The following is a 20,605-nucleotide window of genomic DNA, read 5'->3' on the forward strand; positions in this document are numbered from 1 at the left end:
AGCCGTTTCTGAGCCAGCTGACATCCCGGTTATTGGGTGAGTTACCCAGACCTTTGCGCCTAGCTGGAGCCCACGTGAGGGGCATGCATGTCTCACACTGCCCGCCAGGTGTCGCTGCGGCCCCGGGGAAACGCGCTGGCTACGGCGCCAGAAGCAGCTGCTTGACCGACAGACCCCGGGACAGGGGCCGCTGTGCGCCACTCCTCTTCTCCCATCCTGCCCGACACCGACACGTCGGGTTCACAGACTGTGCGAGTTCGGTGGAGACCTTTCCCTGTACCTGGCGTCTTCGGCACTGACAACAGCAGTCTCCGCCTCCCTGGTGGCGAAAGGAACCTAGGTCCGGGCTGAATTCCTGAGGGCTTCTAATCTGCAGAAGCAGGCAGCGCGGTCCAGAAGTCAATCGGCCCACGAGTGACCCGTGGATCTTGCTCTTGATCGGACTCCTACCCACCTAGTATGAGTGCCTAGGCCCATCAGCTCCTGCAGACCTGGCCCAGGCCTACCTTCAGCACAGGGTGCGGGGGCAGTTCTTGCACACACACACACACACACACCTTATTATCGCGTTAGGGGAGCTCCTCACTGGCGCCCAGCATCCATTCCACGCCTTGGCTTGGGAACCTGGAGGCTGAAGGCTCCAAAAAGGCAGAGTAAAGGACATGTACAGTGGGTGGGTGCAAATTGACCTCAAGTGAGCTATTTTCCTGTGTGTCCTTTAGCCATAAGGAGCCCTCTCTGAGCTGTCTGGGTGACAAGGGTGGTTAATCTGCAGCTATGAAAGTTACAGTGAAAAGCCCTGGCAGTGGCGGGAAGGTTTCTCCTCACAATGAAGTCCCTGAGGCATTGGTTGGGAAAGGGCCTGTAGGCAACCTGCAGGTGATGGGTGTGAGGAAACAGCAAGATATTTCCCTCTCCTTACCCCCAGTGTTGAGCAGCTCAGCAGAGGGCCAGGCCCAGATATTTTGGGTCAATGACCAGGTGAAAAATTCAAGGGGTAGAGGGAGGTGAACCTCTGGTATCCCACCCTCTGTGGTGCTCACACATGGCCTCAATAATTGATTGGTTTGTCTAGCCTTAATCTACCCTATTGCAGAATGGGGCACCCTAGTGAAGTGAGCACACTGGCCCCTTAGAGGCCCAGGCTGTGAGGAGCAAATGAACCTCTGGCAGCTCCTAGTGGGCCGCGCCTCCTGCTCTGGAATTGGCCCACCAGAGGTTAAGGACACAGCCTCCTCAGCTTTATCTACCGGGCTTCTCCCAGGCCAAGTGTCCCTGGGGACAGAAGAAGGAGGACTAGCACTGGTGGTATCACTGGGACCTACTGCAGTAGAGGAAAGGCTGTGCTCCCATTCTGGCCCACGGGGTCCTGGAACCACACAGTTTGCTTCTCCGCTGCGCAAGGGGTTTGCCTGTGTGTGACTAGAAGGGGAATCATTTCTGGGGGCAGTAGAAATTGAGGAGGAGCGAACTGGTCGGCTGCTGCTACCCAAAATGGGGGTTGGGGGCGCTGCCTTGCACTCCTCTTACGGTGATGCTGGAAAGAGGACCCCAGAGTTAGCCCGGGGTTGTACCAGTGTGTTTGTGCGCGACACTTAGGGCCTGAACGCACGGGAGTGTGCGCAGGAGAGACTTGGCCAAGGCTGGGCAAGAGAGTGAGCGTGAATGAGCAATCCTGGGGGTGGTAGGTGCGCGCCCAGCTGCCCTAGGAAAGCAGACAGAATGGGTGTGCGTGTCTCGGTGCGTGCACGTTTGTGACCCCTGCGGCCTGGGCAATGCGTTAAGCACGAAGGCCACAGCCGTCTGGAGGGCGCGCCACAGAAAGGGCAAATGTGAGGGGGCCACGCGTGCCAGTGCGGGCCAGTGTGCCAGCGGTGGGGGGAGGGCGCGTGCCTGCACTGGGCCAGTGGGAGTGGGGGCTTGCAGGCCTGCGCCGGGCCGCGCGTGCCAGGCGCGGGAGTGTGCCAAAGCGGGGGCGCGCAGGGGCCGTGACGGGGAGGGGGTCGTGGCGCGCGGCCGCGGAGGCTCGGGGAGACAAGGAGAGAGGGGGAGGGGACCGAGGGTGCGCGCGGCCGAGCGGGCGCCCGCGGTCACATGGGCGAGGGAAGGAGGGAGGGAGCAGGGAGGGAGGAGGATGGGGGGGTTAAAGCCGCCGAGCGCCGAGGAGCCGGTGCAGAGCGGGCGGCGGCGGCAGCGGAGGCGGCGGCTCCAGTCGGCGCGGCGCGGGGTTCGGCGGTGGGATCCGGCAGCGGTGCTAGCGCGGTGCTGCTTGCCTCGCTCTCTGCCTGGGGCGGTCGAAGGGCGCGGCGCAGGGCTCCTGTGGCCCGAGGGCGCGGTGAGTATCCAGCGGCTGCCTGCGCAAAGCTGGACCCTCCAACCCACGGGCAGACAGACCCGCAGACGCGCGGCCCTCGTGCGCGCTGGAAGAGTTGGGGGACACGCGTGGCTGCGCAGTCGGGGGAGGCAGCAAAGTTCATGACAAACTTTGCCCACAAACTTGGGGACGGGGGCGCAGAAGTGGCCCCCCATGTCCAGGCAAGCCAAAGGTTGGGCGTGGTAGTGGTAGGGCCGGACAATCGGCTGGAGGGAGGTGCCAGGAACGATTTGTCCTAGTGCCCCTGTTCTTCTTACCCTTCAGCCCCACGCACCAGGTCTGGGAAAATTCCAGGGCTTGGGGGGTCGCCTTGGTCCCCAACGCACCCAAAGGCAGCTTCTTTCTGGGGCAAAAATCTGGACTTCAAAGCACCCGGGAGTGTGAATGACGGTTGTGTATCTGCCAAAGCTTGTGTGTCCATGTGAATCCGCTGTGCGTGCGTGTGTGTGTGTGTGTGTGTGTGTGTGTGTGTGTGTGTCGGTGTGAGCCTGCCTGTGATTCTCTCGTGAGTCTGCCTGGATGTGTTTCCGTGCAATCAGTGGGTCTCCTTCAGTGTGTCTCTGTAAGTCCCCTGGTTTGCACGAGTCTGCCTGTGGTGTATCCCCAAGTGTCTCTTTGTGAGTCTGCCCAAGGGTGCCTTCTCTGGTGTGGCTCTCTGTGAGCCGGCCTGGGTGCTCAGAGTGGTGTGCCTCCCGGTGCGTGGGGGCTGGGCTGCAGGGAGGTCACCAGACGGACAGCTCTCCTTCTCCGCTGGCTTTGCTGCTCTCTGCTCCTCTCTCTCAGCCTCTCCTTCAGCGTCTAGCTCAATCGCTCGCTCGCTTGCTGCCTGGGCTCTCTCCCCCCTGCAGTAGCTTCAGGCGGGCAGGACTATTTCACGCCTTGTTGAAAATTCAGGATTTTCTTTCTCTTTCCGTCTAGTCTCTCTTTGAGAATCATCTCTGTGTGTCTGTGTGTCTGGCAGCTTGTCTGCAACACTGGGTGTGTGCCTGCATGCTGTTGGAGGTGTGTGTCTGTAATACTAGCTGTTTTACCTTTTTTTGTGTGTGTGTGATGTATTTGTGTCTGTGTCATGGGAATGTTTGTGTGGCCTTAATCACCGTGGGTGAGAGTGTAAAATGCTAGGTGTGTTTGTGCATCTGTAATCGCCCTGTGTCCAGGGGTGTCTCAAACACCCCAGGGGTGTGTTTTTATGTGTCTGACCTGGGTGTGATGGTGTGCTACTGCATGTGTGGGGATTCAGTTGAACAACTGAATCTTCTTCAGGATGTAGGGCTAACCAGTATTTGGGGTGGAGGAGACTGTGTGTCTCTGTCTGTGTCCTGTCTCCATCTTACAACCCACACAAATCCTCTAGGTGGTTCATGGCACCCTGGTTAGGATTGGAGAGATGGAGTAAAAGGTTGCTGCTGTCACATCTGATTCTCCAGTTGGGACCCTGAGCCTCCATAAAGACTAGGAGTTTGATGTTCACACTCAGGACTTCCTCAGGCTCTGGAATTCACACTCAGATTCACACTGGGACACTTGAAACTCATTTTAAGGTCTCTGGATTTACACTCCTGCCCACATGCAGAGTTATACTAGGACAGTGGGGCTCACATTCAAAAGATAAGTTATTCTGGGGCTCGTCAGTTGTATGCTTCACTCTGTGCTCACCCTTGGATGTACAGTGGGACTGTAGGCTCACACTTAGACATTTCTAACCTTTAGCACATAGGTTTGCACTGAGACCTAGAATTCACACTTAACAGCTTAATGGGACTCTAGGACTCACACCAGGATTCATAGAACACTCAGGGCTTCCCTCAGATTCACGTTTTCATTCTGGGTCTCAGGCTCACACTAAGATGAGGGGTTCACACTCAGGCTCCCAGGGAACTCAAGAACTCTTAGATGTGGCAGTTCCTGGTAAGTCTTCTATCTTGAGAGTTCACATTCAGGCTTAGAATTCCACACTAGGCTCACATTCAGACTCAGGGACCCCAGTGCTTACTCAGATTAATGCTAGGACCCTTGGATTCACACAGATTCAAGTGAGGGATCTGATCAGATACCCATGAGTAACCTGTGGCTCACACGTGGTCTCATACAAGATCTGGGTGGTTTCCTCACTCAGACTCACACTGAGAGTCTAGTGCTCATAGAGACGATTCTTCCATCTTGAGATCCCTTAGATTTACACTAGGATCCCAGTGTTCACATGCATACTTATATGGATGTTGTGGGACTCATACTTTAAAAAGAAACCAGTGAGTTGGGGATTTAGCTCAATGGCATAAGTGCCTGCCTTGCAAGCCCGCGGTTGTGAGTTCAATGCCCAGTACTGATTAAAAAAATAATAAAAAACAAAAAGAAACCAGTGTTCACAAGTGGACTTATAGGGGGCCCTTACCTCATATGCAAAATGCAATTAAGACCAGAGACTCACACTAAGACACTAACACTAGAACTCTGATGTATACACTGATTTGTTTGGAACTCCCAGGACTCAAATTTACACTTCACTGCTGGAGCTTGCTTACATTCTGACTCACTAGGGCTCATAAATGCTGTTTCCTGGGATCTGGATTCATACTCAAACCCATGCTTCCATCTTGAATTCACACTCAGATTGACATTAGACCCTGGCACGTATGTTAAACTCACACTTCTGGGTTCACATTCAAAACCCAAAGTAAGTTCATGGCCTTCACAAACCCAGTGGCATTTAGGACTCAGTCACCAATACCTGTGCTTTTCTTTAATTTGTAGTATGCATCACGGCAATCAAAGTTTGGAACACATACTACGGTAAGACCTGATCTCTCCAAAAGATGGGGAGGAGACAGGATACGTATTTGGTTACATCCCTCACTTGGACTAGGGTTGAAGGAGGAGGGGTGGGAAAGACACAGTTAAACCTCCCTGCCTTGTGTTACACGAGGACATTTGGCTCTTGGCAGGAAGGGCTGCATGACTTGATAGTACAGAGGTGACGTGAGCCCTTAGGACCCTACACAGGCCATACATATCCCCCTTAAAATCATCCTTTCTATGGTAGAAAAGGCCAGAGGTGGGGAAACACGATGTTCTCCCAAGACACATCCCCCTCCCCCCAGTTCACCCAGCCATTCTCCAGATGGGAAGGGCAAGATTGACCCAGCGGGTAGATCTCTGGCTCCAGGGACTGTTCCAAGGTGCTGAATTTGTGATTCTGAGAAACTGAAGGAGGACACTGGGTTGTGCTGCACCTTCCCTCCTCCACCCCAGCAAGAGCAGGGTCGGGGCCCTAGTACGCTGTATCTCACAGTGTTTCCTGGAATGCCTGTTGAACCCTGTCCTTGCTCAAGGGCTCCAGGAATCCATGCTCCACTCTGCAGAGAGAGCAGGAGCCCTGGGGTGCCTAGACTGCAGCCAGCTCTGGAACCCCACCTGCCTTAGAGACCTGGCCCTGGACTTCACGTGCCCTTTGCTATGGAAACCAGTCCATGGGACTACTATTCCCCCATGGGAGGTCACTCACTTGGGACCTGGCAAGCATGCCCCTCCCCCCAGGATGCAATGGCTGGGCTTTAACTGCTCCCTGGTCCTGAAGGGGACACATGCTCTCCAGCCCCCAATGGGGGTGGGGGCTAGGAGGCAAGGCGCCCTGCTTTCTGCCCCCCCATGGCGAGTTGAAGTGTAAATGAATCGGAAACATATGGAGTGGATTTTCTTTGAAATGCAGATGGGTTGGGGGGGGACCATGTGTGCCTGGTTTGGGGGAGTCCCTGGGAGTAAGGAGGCTGAGGAGAGCTGACCTCTCCTCCAGACCCACCATGGGGAAGGGGTGTGGGGGAGAACTCACCTGTGTAAACTCTTGTGGCCCTGGGTGACCACGCCCACATGGACTTGGCTTCCTGTGGGAAGGGGCTAGAGAGACAAGTGGTCCCTGGTGGATGGAGAGCCCATGGTCATCTTCCCTTTTTACCTCTGCAGAGGGCAAAGGGAGCCCCTAAAAGCACAGAGCTGTCTGTGCCGGGGAGGGTGGGGTGGGGGTGGGGGTGGTGGCTATCAGAGCCAGGAGCTTTGAGGGCAGCCAGGGCAGAAGGAGGAGCCAGAGAAAATGCAGGAGAGGAGTCAGTTTTGCCTTAGGGAACGGCTTCTAGAGCTGTGACTAGGCTACAGTAAGAGGAACTGAAATGAGACTATGGCCAGCATGAGGGCCCCACCTGGATCAGAAAGAGACTGAAGTCTCCCAGTCCTTCAGGAGCACGGAGTGTGGCAGACCCAGGCCAGTCAGTATGTCCACCACACCTTGTCCTTCCCCCAGGTAACACTGAGCAGGGTGGCATAGTGGTTGGCTTTGAGCGTGACTGGGACCCAGGTTCTGGGCCTGCTTTGCTCACCACTGGACCCTGTCCCTGGCACACAGCAGGAGGGTAGTGTTGAGTGTGCAATGCATGGTTTTTCTCTCCTATCAGACCCAGCGCTCCTAGGCAGGACTGTGTCCCCACTGCCTACCTAGTACTTGGCAGGGATTGGATGTTCAATAAATGGTGAAGATAAACAGGGGCAGAAGGGACCTGGCATTTGTGCTTTGAGACCCAAAGTCCCTGTTGAACACCCTGCTGGGCTCAAAGGAACCCTGAGTGGCTTTTAGGCTAGACTACAGGAAGAACTTTCCTTTACTAAGAGTATGGAAGATAAGTGCCTTAATCCTTGCAAAGTCAGCATGAGGGAAACTGAGGGCAGGTTGACATCATGCTGCCCTCTCCCCAGCTTCAGGATTTTTTCAAAACATGGGAAAGCCTTTTATTTCGCTGTGGTTGCGAGCCTGTTCACCACTCTCTCTAGGTCTGGGATTCTTGGATTCCGGCTGAGGGAGTGGACTCCATCTCTGACCCATTAAGGCTGGGCTCAGCGGCTGTGTAGCTGCTGTGGCAGCATGGACTGTGGCTACTGGTCATTAATGTCTGTCTGAGAACACAGGGTTTGGATACTAAAATTACTCCATCCTGTCAGAAAAGAGTTGCCGGTGTGGGCCAGTGTAGCAGTGGCAGTAACTTGGTAGAGGGGCAAGAACCAGGAGAGCCTGACCCAGAGCCAGGAGAGCTTGGGAGAGTGTGTGAGGATGGGGAAACTGAGGTAACTATGAGTAGAAATGCACAGGAGACAGAGCCTTTGCTACAGATAGAGCAAAGATTTATAAAATTAGTGGTGCCATTTAGTCAAATTATGGTAACATTCAGGGTAATTGGTTACCCTTCACTGCAGAGAATTTCCTTCCTAGAGTCTGGAGATACATCTGATAGCAGACATAAAAATTAAGTAGTCAGTAGGAACCCTTTCAAGTCCAGCTTCAGGGTGTTTCAAATAAATACCTGGCAAAGAGAACAAAATCTTCCCAAGTGCCCTTTCAGAGCCACTGCACCATCCTCACCTCATCCAAGCCCTTTCTTGCAGCCAGGTCCTGTGTGGCTCCCAGTCCCTCTTAGACACCTTCACCTCACTCCTGGTTTCCCTGCCTTTGCCCAGGGAGAGAGACTACATAGTGGTCCCAAAAAGGGAAGAGGAGCCCAGTGTCAGGGGGCAGATGCCACGTGACCTTGGCCCATGAGCTGACCTTTCTGGGCCCCTCCGTGAAACTGTAGGATGGGGCAGGGGGGCGGGGCTGGGCCCTGGCCAGGCCCAGAGAAAAGGCGGTTTTGGCACCCATCCAGCCTCCTGACGTCAATGACTCTCCAAATAATGGAATCAATATTGGGGAGGGGGGGAAGCGTGAACCAGGCCCCAGCGATTAGAAACAGATCAGCACAAACCCGCAGCTGATTCTGATAGAGCTGCTTTGGCGCTCTAGGGTGGGAGGCCTGGAACGAGGTGGACCTAGGAGGGGGGCTGGGGAATGGGGAGGTGCAGCCACCCTGTGTCCAGAGCAGGAGGGTACACCTATGGGCAGAGGCTGGGCTGGTGGGGGTCCGTTGTAGTGATGGGGTGGGAGCCCCTGTCTTAGTCCCTTCCTCCCTTGAGCCTGTGGGGTTTTAGGGCGAGGTGGTTTGTAGATGGAGACTTCTTTCAGTCAGTAAGTGGTAAAGGTGGGCAATGGAAGTTCATCTCCTTACACCCCAAACCGGGGCCTCTGGGCTGTATTAAGGGTCACAGGTTATACACAGGTAGGTGGGGAGAGTTCTAAGTGAGATGACTTTGACTGGAGCCAAAGGGCATTAATCAAAGATAACTACAGAGAGGAGGATCCCCCCTCTGACTGGAAGTCTGGCCTCTTCTGTCAGCTTACACGCTGCGCTCTCAGCCTCCTAGAAGGCAACAGGTGAGGATGGAGTGGACCATGGGGTCCATGGGGGGCTGGCCTGGCGGCAGCTGACAAAAAACAAGAAGAAGAGCTGGGGGAGCGGCTGTAATTATGGGGCATTTATTATTAATCAGATGAAATTGCTGGAAGCAGCTGGTATGATGTGCGTAGCAATACAGGCTCTGCATGCTTCCCCCCAACATGCACGCACATACACATGCCACACACAGCCTGAGCCTTGGCTGCTTTCAGGATTTTTGTCTTGGAAGGTCAGATAGGTCTGTAAGTGCCTGTGTCTGTGCATATCAGTGTGTATCTGCATGTGTTTTTATGTCTGCCTATGGCCTCCTCTGCCTCTGTTGTCTCCAACACCTTTCATTCTTTGGCTTGGTGTATGTTTCTGTCTGTGTCTTACCCTCTTATCGCCTTGTCTTGGGTCCTTGTCTTGCTGTGTCTGTATGTGTCACCATCGGCCAGACTGTCTGAAACAGCATGTTTTAGGTTTTTGACTCTCCCTCCTTAGTGTCTCTGGCTCTCACAAAGTTCCTTCCTCATGAGTATGTGTTTAGACACCTAATTGCACCTTTGGAAGGTATATCTAGGACCTGTTAGGGGCAGGCAGTTGGACCCTGAGGCCCTCCTGGGATCTTGTGGAAGCTGAGGGTATGTTAAGTGATTGGACTGTTCAGCATCAGCTCCCCAACTAGCTACCAGTGTATGACTGGGCAAGCTGCTTTTGCTCTATGAGTCTCTGTTTCCTCATCTATAAAACACAAACAGGACCATCTCTGAAGGTTGGTTTGATGGTTCAGTACAAAAGTACAAGTTAGGTTTATCACAGTGTCTGGCTGACCAAGAACTTGAACAACTGCTGCTTGTTGGGATATGGCTCAGGAGTGGGTACTCCCTTAGTACGTGTGAGGCACTGGGTTTGGTTCCTAGCACTGCAAGAAAGAAAAGAAAAGAGTACATACAAACAAGCTAGCTGTAATTATCGGGAAAGGCACAGAGCTAATGGGTGAGAGAGCTACAGAAGCAAACTGGTGTAACAGATAGGCTTTGGAGCTAGATATGTACTCAAATTTAGACTCTAGAACTTTTCCACTCTATGGTCTTGGGCAAGTTACTTAACTTCTACAAGTCTTAGTTTTCTTAGCTGTCAAATGGGAGGAATAATAGAACTTGCCTTGTAGAGAAGTTGGAAATTAAATGAGATAATGCATAAGCGGTGCCTAACAGTTGCAGGCATGTAACAGGCTCGAAAGTCATAGTGATAACAAGGAAAAGGATGTTAGGATGCTGAGTGCTGATGCCACCCCGTGACCCTGTGTCTCTGTGTGAGTGTGCTTGCACAATGCATGTGGTAACTATGTGCTCCTATCTGCAAACTGCTTGTGTGGCATTTTTTTTTTTTTTCGTACCAGAAATTGAACTCAGGACCTTGCACTTGCTAGGTAGAAACTTGTACCACTGAGCCATTTCCCTGGCCCTTGGCTGGCAATTTTGGATCATCTGTGGTGTCAGGCCACTCACTATCTTTGGCCTTCCTTGTCTTGTGGTTCAGAACTAAATTCAACACAGAGGGCTGGAGGAGAGTGTACTATTCTAATTTCTCCTCTTCCACGCTCCTTGTGAGAGGCTGTGAGTGTGGAATGAGCTCTGAGCTAGATTAAGATCTATTTTTTTTTTTTTTTTTTTTTTTTTTTGGTGGTACTGGGGATTGAACTCATGACCTGATGCAGCTAAATCTCCAGCTAGGGGACTGAGGATTTAGCTCAGCGGCATAAGTGCCTGTATTGGAAGCAGGCAGTCGTGAGTTCGATCCCTGGTACCGATAAAAAAGGAAAAAGGAAAAAAAAAAAAAAAAAGAAATCTCCAGCTAGACTAAGATTGGTGGCTCTCCCATGACCTCTGATTTGTGCCCTTTGCTGTTCTAGAATCCAGCCTTATCACACCATCCCACACCCTTGGTTTTGGAAGATCAGGAAAGAATTTGGTGTGGAGGAGGAGGAAGACATTGATGTGCTCTAAGTGCAGCAGGTGGTGAAGAGGTAGGTGCTGGGCCCTGGTGGAACAGGTCAGTGTCAGGGTGTCAGGCAGGTGTGTTTGGGCTGTAGGTGTGGGAGAGACAGTAAAGTATGTGATATCCTTTCATTCAGCACCCTTGTCCTTCTGTCCTATGCAATTTGTGCTCTGCCTGGTTGGGCTTTTTATGCCCTATGATAGGCCTAGAGAAGGAAAGAGATTTACCTATGGTCACAAAAATATGGGTAAAACCAAGCCAGGTAACTGGGTTCTATCCTAAGGGGCTGAATCCCATATACCAAAATATGTTTGTGTTTTAGTGTCTTCAAGTTTCCTCTTTGACCCCAAAACATCACTCTGGCTTGATTAGGGGAGCAGCTGGGCTTGGAGATGGAATGTTAGGTCGGAAGGTCCAGACTCTTCTGGGGCCAGCTGTAGGGCTGAGTCTGACTCTCTCTGCTTCATTCAGGCCAGGCAAGGCCCCTGGATTGGCAGCCCGGGGGTGGGGGCATCCAAGGAATCAAGGCACTGGAGCGGAACGGAAGGGCCTATTGTCCAAAACCCGCCAGAGGCCCACAAAGGCCGACTGGGCTTTTCATCTCGGCTTCCAAACAGACTGGCCATTTTCCTGGCCTGGGGCAGCAGGTGTGTGTGAGGGTGCTAACTCTTCAAAACTAGGGTTAGTGCACTGAGAATGGAGTGGGGTACCTTGGTCTAACATGTGGCCTTAAAAGGAGCTTAGATAGATTTAAAAAAAAAAAAAAAAGGAGCTTAGATGGAATCAGGACCCAGAAGAGGATGGAGGAAGGGGTGGCTGTTTGAGATACAAGGAGTAAGTTTCCCATCCCACTGTTCCCAGAGCCCAAGGCCTTGGTGTAATGGGTGTGAATGAAGCTCAGAGTGGTGTGGGGTCAGGCAGTGACCGTTCACACCTATAGCTGATATTTATGGTGCACACCTGGGCAGGGCCTGTCTATTGGGAAAGCAGACTACTGAGCCTTGAGCTCTCCCAAACTGGGAATGACTTAGGGAGCCAGGACAGGGGCTGGGAAGACTAGGCTAGTGCTTAGGAGAGAGAATGTGTTCCCCACAGCAAGAGGGACTGAGGCCAGACAGCAGGGAGGACTTCCTGCCAGGGAACAGTAGCTCGGATGCCATGACCCTGTCCCTAGGGATCTCAGAGGATCTCAGAGAGCAGGGGAGCTGGAGTTCCCCCAGGGGCTCAGGCTGAGGCAGCTTCTGTGGGGGCTGAGAAGGGCTGGGAGGGAGGACTTGGCAGTTTCATCCACCTTCCCCCAACAGCACCTCCAGCATCACTTTAAAAACAGCTTTTTAATTTAACAAAGTGGATGAAAAACTGTTTTTGGAAATAAAAGATATCTGCTGTCTCCCAGGCTAGCACTCAGCCCTTGCAGAGAGCCTCTCTTTGGGTTCTCTGGGCTGCTGCAGTGCCTCCCTCGGGGTGTGTGTATGTGTGTGTGTGTGTGTGTGTGTGTGTGTGTGTTGCTTTTTGTGTTTGTTTCTGTTTTGAAGCCCCCACCTCCCCTTTGGCCTCCCATCACTTCTCCCCATCTCCTCTCCATGGGGAGTCTCACTCTTAGTCTCTCATTCTCTCTTCTCAGTTCTCTGCATCTTCTGTCTCTCTTCTTCCAGTCTCTCTCTTCCGGGGCTCTCTCTCTCCCCTGATTTGTCTCTGTCTCCCAGCCTGTCTCAGTCTCTGTCTCCCTCCACCCCCCCTTTTTCTCCCCCAACCCCAGCTCTAAATGGGTCTATTTAAAACGCCGAGGCTGCCAAGTCAGAAAAGCGTCTCCTGATAAAGCGCATTAGGCAGAGGGAGGGAAGAGGAGGGAGGAGGAGGGAGCAGTGGGGCGGGGGCGGACGGATTGATCCAAGCCTGTAACCCCATTAATCAGGCAGTGTGGATCCCCCCCTCCCTCCCCCAGCTTCAGCCCCTTCTGAGCTAAAAGCCCCTTAAATATTTATCACCCCTCCCCCACAGGGGTGAGGGGAGGGGTGGCCCTTTGGTGTGAACATCCCCAGCCACCTCGTGCCCCCCAACCCCATGTGTGTACGTACATGTGTGCATGTGCTGACGTGTACATGCATGGGTGTGCCGCTCAACAGGCCAAGGCCAGCTGTTGACTTGCCTGCCTACCCCGTGAGGGCAGCCTGGTCCCTTGGATAGCTCCTGGGGACCCTAGCCTGTGGCCCTTCTCCTTTCCCTCCCGAACAGGAGCTTGGACCAGCAGAATGAGACTGGGGTTAGCTGGAGACTTTCATCTCTACCCAAGGGTTGGCATTTGCACTGTTAATTCTGGAGGGTAAGACTGAGCTGAGGTTCAATTTCCAGATTCCATCAAATTTTCAGTGCAGGAAGTAACTTGGGGTGCAATGGGGAGCATTTTCCTAAAGTGCACAGAAGTAACTCAGAAGACTGTCGAACTTCCCCTTTCCCCTCAGAGGGCAGAAATATCACCTGTGCATGGTTGGTGGCCTTCCTAACGGTAAAAAATGTGAGAAGGCGACGGAGGGGGTCCCATCACCCCCAGAAGACTAGGCCGGTCCCCCAGACCGGGGACCGGGCTGTGCATCTCACTGCCTGGTGGTACCCCGACAGCAGGGGTCAGCCCTGAGACAGGCAGTGGTCTCGGGGGTGGCTGGAGGAACCTGGCATGGGGAAGGGTGAGGCCCTGCTATTCGGGAGCGTGGGGAGGTGGGGCCTGAGAGCCGAGGGTCCCTTCCCTCGCCTCCCCTCCCCCTGCATCAAGTGCCACATCTCCTCCTGACTCAGACAATTAGATTCAAAGGATGACCTCACTGCATGCCGCCCGCTCCCTCGCTAGCTCGCTGCCTGCTCGCCGCCCGCCCGCCGCTCGCTCTCGGCGCGCTGCTTCCTCCCCTCCTCCCGCCGCTCCGGCCGCCCCGCGGCTCTGCTGGCGGCTCAGCCCGTGTCGCCCCGGCCGGGCCGGCCCCGTCCCAGCCGCCCGCCCGTGGGGACCTTTGTGGTGGGGGGCCGCTCCTGCCTCGGGGTTGGCCGGGGCTGCCAGAGCCCAGGCACAGAGGGCCGATGCCCGCGAGCGACCGGGCGGACCCACGCGGCACTGGAGGCGCTGAGCGGGTGACTGCGCGGGGACGCAGGTCAGTGGCCACACGGCTGCAGCGAGGACTTGTCACCCCGCGGCCGCCGCCTCTGGGACGCCCCCGCCCGCGCCAGCCCGCCAGCCCGCCTCGGCTTCCCGCTCCTTTCTCGGCCCCCGCCCCCCGCGGCTGCGCTGCGCTCCCCCTGCCAAGCTGTCTCTCTCCTCTTCTCTTTCTCTCCCCCAGCCCCCCTGCCTCTGCAGCCGGTGGGAGGGACTGGGACTTCCTGAGGTCCCAGGGATGGGGCCAGGGCCCATTGGCTGCAGTCGGACCAGGCCTCTGGGAGGGGAGGGGGCTCTGGCTGTGTCCATCGGCCTGGGGGAGGGGGCTACTGAGAGAGAGGCCCAGGGTGTGGGGTGACATCTAGACAGGGGGATGAGCTCCTGATATCTTTCTTTTCTCACATCCTGTGGGCCTGTTGCCTAGTTTCATTTGATCCCTGAAGCCTGGCTTCATTTTTCCACACCTACTAGCTAACTTTAGTCGGTGCTGCCTGGTTTTATCTGGCTCCCAGAACCTACCTCCTTTTGGGCCTTGTCACCTGGTTTCCTTACACCTTTCTGCCTGGTTTCTTTTGTCTCCGCTATCTAATTTTCCCCACATCCCTATCGTCTGGCTTTATAAGATTGCCTTTGCTTAGTTTCCTTAGGTCCTGCTGCTTGGTGTTTGCAACCCTACCTGGTTTCCATGGAGCCCTATCAGGCTCATTTTAGGGGTGTGATCAGAGCCCCAGCTACACCTAGATTGGCAAATAGTAAGGGTGTCTACAGCTGACTGTTCCTTGCTGGGACTGGCTAGTGCAGCCTGAATTCTGTCCTTGGACAGCGGCTGAGCCTAGCTCCTGTGGCTGGGGTGGGGTGGGGTGGGTGGGTGTCTGCAGGGTCTTAAGGACCTTAGGACTCTTACTCAAAGTGGTTGGTTAGCACAGCACCTGCTCTGCCCAGTTCTGGGTTCCTGTCCCCCACCTTTAGGGCGCCTGAAGTGAGAACGGGACTTTGGCAGGGGCATGGCAGGGGAGTGTACTGGAATCAAAGCTTTATCTCTTCCTCCTCCTCTCCCCTTTCTGCACTGAAGCCTGACAGCCAGGTGCCCTAGAAACAGTTATGGGCACAGAGAAGTCTCAGGGAGGCTTGAAAGTGCACAGCAGGAAGCTGGACTGAGAGGAAGGGGAGGTAAGGGTGACAGGAAGGTCTGGGGAGTGGGCTGCTTCTGGAGCCCTGCTGTTCACCCCTTCTCTCAGGCCTAGATCTCCCTTCAGTCCCTAATATTGTTGAAAGCTGGGTTACTAGAAGAAAAGTCCACCTGGGGAATAACTGTCTACTTCCTCACCTTTAAGGGGAACAGAATTTCCCTTCCTTTCTCTTCCTAATGTAGACTGTCCTGGCTTATTTCCCTCTTCTCAAGCATAGCCAGGCCACTTGAGGTCCCAGCATGGCTTGACTATTCAAGTGTGTATCTCTGAATTTCCCATTGTGGGCGTGGGGTGTGAGAGGCTGAGGGTGACAGGGTGGTAGGGCTGAGTTTCTGGAGGTGTGCAGTGGTGTTGAAATGGAAGATACACGGTTCTGAGTGTGTGATAGCATCCATATGTGAGAGCGGGGCTGTTTTGTGTGAAGGAGTCTGTGTGTGCACACAGCGGCCTGTGGGAGGCTGTGCTGTGTGACTGTGACGGCAGACTCTGAGTGCCTGTGAATGAGAGGCGGCCTGGGTGGTCTGTAAAGCTCTGACTACGTGTGTACAGGGAGTTGGGGGCTGTGGGAAGCCCCACAGAGTGGCTGTGAGAGGCTAAGTGTGTGCTTCATCTTGGGGTGAAGTGAGCACTGGATACTGTGTGACCCTGAGTTGCGGGTGTGTGTGTGAGCATGCGTGTGTGCATACTTGGGCCTGTGTTTACCCATCAGGAACAGATTGCTCTGGCTTCCCCACTGTGCAGGAGGGGAGGAAGGGGGAGGAAGGATGGCTCGCTCTCACCCAGCAGACCAGAAGGTTCCTCAGAAGCAGCATGCATGGTGCATATGCATGTTGGGGGGGGGTGCAGAGAGAACAGAACAGAGAGACATTCCAAGCTTCTGTCCCTCAGCTCAACTCTGATTCTATTAGAAAGATCCTCTTTAGTTCTTTTTATTACAAACCCGTACTTCACACACACTGTAGCCTCCATCTGTGTGTGCACGCGCGCGCGCGCGTGTGGGTGTGTGTGTGTGTGTGTGTGTGTGTGTGTGTGTGTACAGGCTTGTGTGCATGGGCCTGCATGTACATTTTCAAGGGTGTGTCTACACCATAGCAGTGATAGAGCCAGGGATGGGGTATGGTAGGAGATGCTGAGGCACATAGGTCTTCGAATCAAACTCCAAGCGCAGAAAACCATTCTGTGCACCTTTGTTTCTGAGGAGGGCTCTTCATTGTAACCTCCTTCCTGCCCTCCCACCCCTACTGGGATCCTTTCCTGCCCTCTCAAAGGTAATGGCATTCAACCCAACCTGTTGGCCTACCCAGCCTCTGCCTCTCCTGGAGTTCCTTCAGCTGTCTTACCTCTTGCTATAGCAGTCTGTCTCTCTCCATTAAACTCATGTTTAATCAGACTCTGAGGACCTTTTCTGGGAGAAGGAGTCCTCCTGCTTTTTCTGGAAGCCAGAAGAGATTCTGGACTGGGGTTGAGGGTTACCGTATTTGGCACTGGTGTCTCAGATTCTGTGAAACTGTCCAGAACCCATGTGCCCAAAGGGAGGATGTGAATTTGTCTGCCCTTTCCTGCTCTCCGTTCAAGAGGCAGGAAGCTAGACCAGATGACTTCTGAGGAAGAAAGCCCAGGCCTTCTGCATCTAGAGGCTGCTTGAGCAGAGGCTTCTGTGTATGTGCATATACGATCCCATGCCTGGGTCCCACAGCTTGCAGGGCCCCAAATGGGTTTTCACATGTGGGCACAGGATGGCAGAACAGATTCCCATCTCCCCAGGATACCTCCCCAGCTGCCCAGCCAGGCCCATCATAGGAAGGCCCCAGGCTCCCTCCGACACGCCCGCACACACGTGCAGCGGGGCACGCACATGCTGATCTCAGGGTCCCCACGGTGCAAGAGGCTGGAGGTGGGGGGTTTGAGCATTCAGAGTCCAGGCCGCTGCCAAAATCCATCGGAATCTTGTCGTCCCCCCCATCCTGGCCCCCATCTCCGGCTGTGGAGGTCACAACAGCAGGTGCGGATACCCCCCCCAACTCACTCATACTGGGCCGCCTCCTTTTCCACAACCTCAGCCAGCGGCTGGAGCTGGGGGACAGCTCTTGCTGCCTCCCTCCTGGCCCCCCTCCCATTGGTGCTCAGCTTATCCTACCCCCTTTCTAAGAAGTAGGAGGAAGGCTGTGCTTTTGTGGGGTGCTTTCCCCCCCCCCGAGAACCCAACGTTTGCCCTTGGAGAGGGTAGCCATGAGATCATCCAGAAGGCGGAAAGGGCTGCATAACCCAGGCATAGCTTCTGGGTCCTGTGTCGCTTTGGGCACCAAGAGCTGAGGCGAGGAACAGGTCTGGATTCTAGCAAGGATGAAAAGAGAAAGATCCTGAGACAAGAGAGACAGAAGGGCTGTAAGACACTGGGGGAGTAGGAGCCTGCCCACAGCCAGCTCAGCCTCAGCCCAGGAGCTGGCCCCTGACCTGGGCCAGCCCCCTCCTTGGTGGGGGCCTACCGGGCCAGCTGCCAGGGGCCAGGCCTCCCTCCTCATCCCCCCACTTCTGCAGCCTCTGGACGCCTCAGGCCTCTGCCCCCACCCCCACCGCCCACGCTGTCCAGGCTGCCTAGGCCTGGTGGGATCTGGGGGCCTCCCGGCTTCAGCCCCTCCTCCCCATCTTGGAGCTTCCCAGCCGCCCTCACTGTCTCTCCCAGGCCTCTTCTCTGCCAGGCCAGTGCTTTCCTCCCTAGCCCTCCTGTCATTGTCCCCATTTTCCCCCCATCCCCTCTTGGTTTTTTTCTCCACCTCCAAGTACAGTGTATATATCTTCTTTTCTTCCCTCCAACCTAATTCCTCTGCAGGTTTGAGGCCTGCCGAGTTTCCCAGGCGTTTAAATCAGTAATGGGTACTACAGGTTGCTGTGAAGGGAAGGGAAAGAGATGAGGCCCAGGGCAAATGGTGTCCTTTCTGCCTCGCTCCGTTGGATTCAGAAGTCTAGTGGTGCTGAGAGGGACCTGGAAGTTGACGTCACTCTGGCTCTGCACTGGATGAGACACCCTCTATCAGGTGAATGTTCTTGACCCCACCACCCCATACTGGCAGTGAAGGTGATCCTGGCTGGGGGCCTTCAGATCTCAGTTCTCCTCCTGGGAGGTGGCCCTGTAATCGTGTTTGGCGGTTTGTGAGGCCTCTCTGTTCATTCACAGTCTAGGTCACTCAGCCTATCTGATCATCATGCCAGCCTCCCCTCCAGATCTCAGAACACACTGTTGTTGGTAACACTCAAACACAATTGGGGCTGAGACCCAGTCTGTAGTGACCATAGCGCCAACCCCAACCTGGTTGGGGTGAGGAATCTCCAGGGCTGACTGTGGGTAACCCACAGTATGGGGCATGATTCTGCCGGGATGAATAGAGGCTCCTGAATGCACAGCTCCCTACTGCAGGTTCTACCTTCAGCTGAGCAGGAGGAGAGGGGAAAGAGAGTAACAGGAACATTCCTGGGGTTGGTAAGAGGGGTCGGGGTCCTGGAGCCCAAGTTGCACTCCAGAACTGGCTGACTGAGGTCCATCACCTGGAGCCAGGCACGTGTACTGTCATCCTCCGTGGGTACTGGTGTTACTGTGGACTGGTGTCCCTCTGTGACTCAGCGAGGTTATCGACACCTTGTCACTGTGTCAGTGTCACCGTTGGCATCACTCTGTGTGACCGTCAGCCTCTTATATCTTGGATTCTGAGATTTCTGTCATTGTGTCAGCCTCAACGAGTGTCCTTCTCTTGCTGTTGGTGTCACTGTGCATAGTGTTCATCAACTACATCACAGTGACTGGAGACATTTCATGTGTCATTGTCAGCAGACCTATTGTATCATTCTCCCTGGGTGGTGTTATCACTGTGTAATGGTGTATTTGTGTTACAGAGGGATAGTTGCAATAAATTGGGGCCCAAGGGTTTGTCTTATGTGCCGTGTGTATGTGTGTGTGTGTGTGTGTGTGTGTGTGTGTGTGTGTGTGTAACGAAACACTGGGATCTTACATTGGGACAGGTGCTTGGACCTTTGTGCTGCTGGGCACTGGGCTCCTTTCCTGCTAGTGGGGGTGCCTGTTCCCTCATTCTGGAGCTGACCTCTTCAAGGGGCTTATAGGGAACTTGGGCCAGTTTGCAGACTCCTGTCTAGGGCTGCATAGCATTTATCATCCAGATCTATCCCGGAGTCATGGGATGTGGGCTTGGAAAATTCCTGGAAAAGATGTTCTTTGTTTGGGGTAGGGGGCTGAGGTAAGCCAAGGTAGCTCAGTGACATGTTTTGGATGCCTCAAGCCTTAACTTCCCCATCTGGGACCTGGGTCCAGCTGAGACTCTGAGGAAAGAGGAAAATGGCCTGACGCTTTCTGGATTGGCAGAGGCAGGGGCAGGGGTAGGATCTCAGTTCACTCTTGTGCCCTGGGGGCTGGGCTCCTATACCCCGAGGGAATCCCCCAGTCCCTGCTGTCTTGCCCTGACACCACTTCTTGCTGCTGCACTGACCCCTTCTTCCCTCCCACTAGAAGAGTTGGGCAGTCTCCCCAAGATGCTCTAGGTGTGGGCACAGAGACCCTTTGGATCTGTCTCTCCCTCTGTCTTGGACATCTCCCATGAGCCCTGTCTTCTTTCCTATGTCCTTACCATTTCTAGCTCTGGCTCTCCCTGTCTCTTTTGGTCTCTGCTCAGTGCTTTGCCTCTCTTCCTGCCTCTCCGTTTCTCCTCCCTGGGTCTTTCCTTTCTCTGGGTGCCTCAACTCTGCAGTGTCTGTCTGGTACCCACCCCCACTCTGCAGCACTAGCTCACTCTCAGCAGTGCCTGTCTCCCGTGGCTGCAGCCCCGTTGGCCCAGGGCCCGGCCCTTACAGTAACTCATCGGGCTGATGGAGGCGACTTTGATGAAGAAGCCACCCCTCCCCCTTCAGGGCCTGAGCATTGTGTGTGTATGCACATGCTCATGGGGGTATGTGCGGGTGTGCGTGCCTAGACACCTCCCCCTCTTACCTGACTGGCACCCAGAAGGAGCCCTTCTCCATCTGACACTCCCATCCTGTCATCTAACCTCAGTCCGCTCTACTTGCTTATCTCCCTGCCCATGGCCTGGTTCCCGTTCCCACGTGGTGGGCAGGAGACCTGGCACTGCGGTGAAAGATCTTTCTGGCTGTGAGGAGAAAGGCATCAGCAGATGGCAGAGATGGAGGGGCCAGGTCTGAGGGCGACCAGCAAAAGCTGAGGTGGAAAACCAGGTAGGCCTCCAGCTTCTCTCTCGTTCTCCTGTACCAGGTCTGAATCCAGACACCCCTGGGTTTGTTGCCTGGTTTGCTGGCTGTGTGACTCTGGCCTTGGTCTTAACCTCCCAAGCCCGAGGAGTAGCTGAAGCTGGTGTGGCTGAGGGTCAGAAGGGGCAGGCCAAGTGGTGGCTCAGGCCCCGGCGGTTAGTACTGCGGGAAGGGCAGTACCAGGGAGAGGCAGTCAAGGGACCTGTGCTGTGGCCCAGAGGACAAACAGATGCAAAGCAGGGGACTTTCCTGGGGAGGTTGGGGAGCGCAAAGGCCAGGCAGGACCCATTTTCTGTAGAGGAGCCCGGAAAGTCAGGTTCTCTTCCACCCAGCTGCTGCA

General features: G+C 54.7%; 1 protein-coding gene across 11 annotated transcripts in view; it reads left to right on the top strand.

Annotated features, from left to right (window-relative positions):
• The window catches only part of Cntfr (ciliary neurotrophic factor receptor), a 48,490-nt gene that overhangs the window by 9,119 nt on the left and 18,766 nt on the right, over window positions 1–20,605 (top strand). Inside the window, exons 1-3 of one of the 11 annotated variants that reach the window (XM_005004065.4) lie at window positions 2,163–2,335; window positions 10,580–10,693; window positions 17,828–18,032. The gene's annotated coding sequence lies outside the window, so the exon portion shown is untranslated. Of the gene's footprint in view, window positions 1–2,162; window positions 2,336–8,354; window positions 8,661–10,579; window positions 10,694–13,585; window positions 13,806–17,827; window positions 18,033–20,138; window positions 20,233–20,605 lie in introns of those variants that run through there. The other 10 variants (XM_063226137.1, XM_063226133.1, XM_005004066.3 and 7 more) reach the window with 10 other exon arrangements.

This window comes from Cavia porcellus, unplaced genomic scaffold (assembly GCF_034190915.1).
Source record: "Cavia porcellus strain 051 isolate PalLab524CR breed Dunkin Hartley unplaced genomic scaffold, mCavPor4.1 scaffold_1, whole genome shotgun sequence".
NCBI classification, from domain to species: Eukaryota; Metazoa; Chordata; class Mammalia; order Rodentia; family Caviidae; genus Cavia; species Cavia porcellus.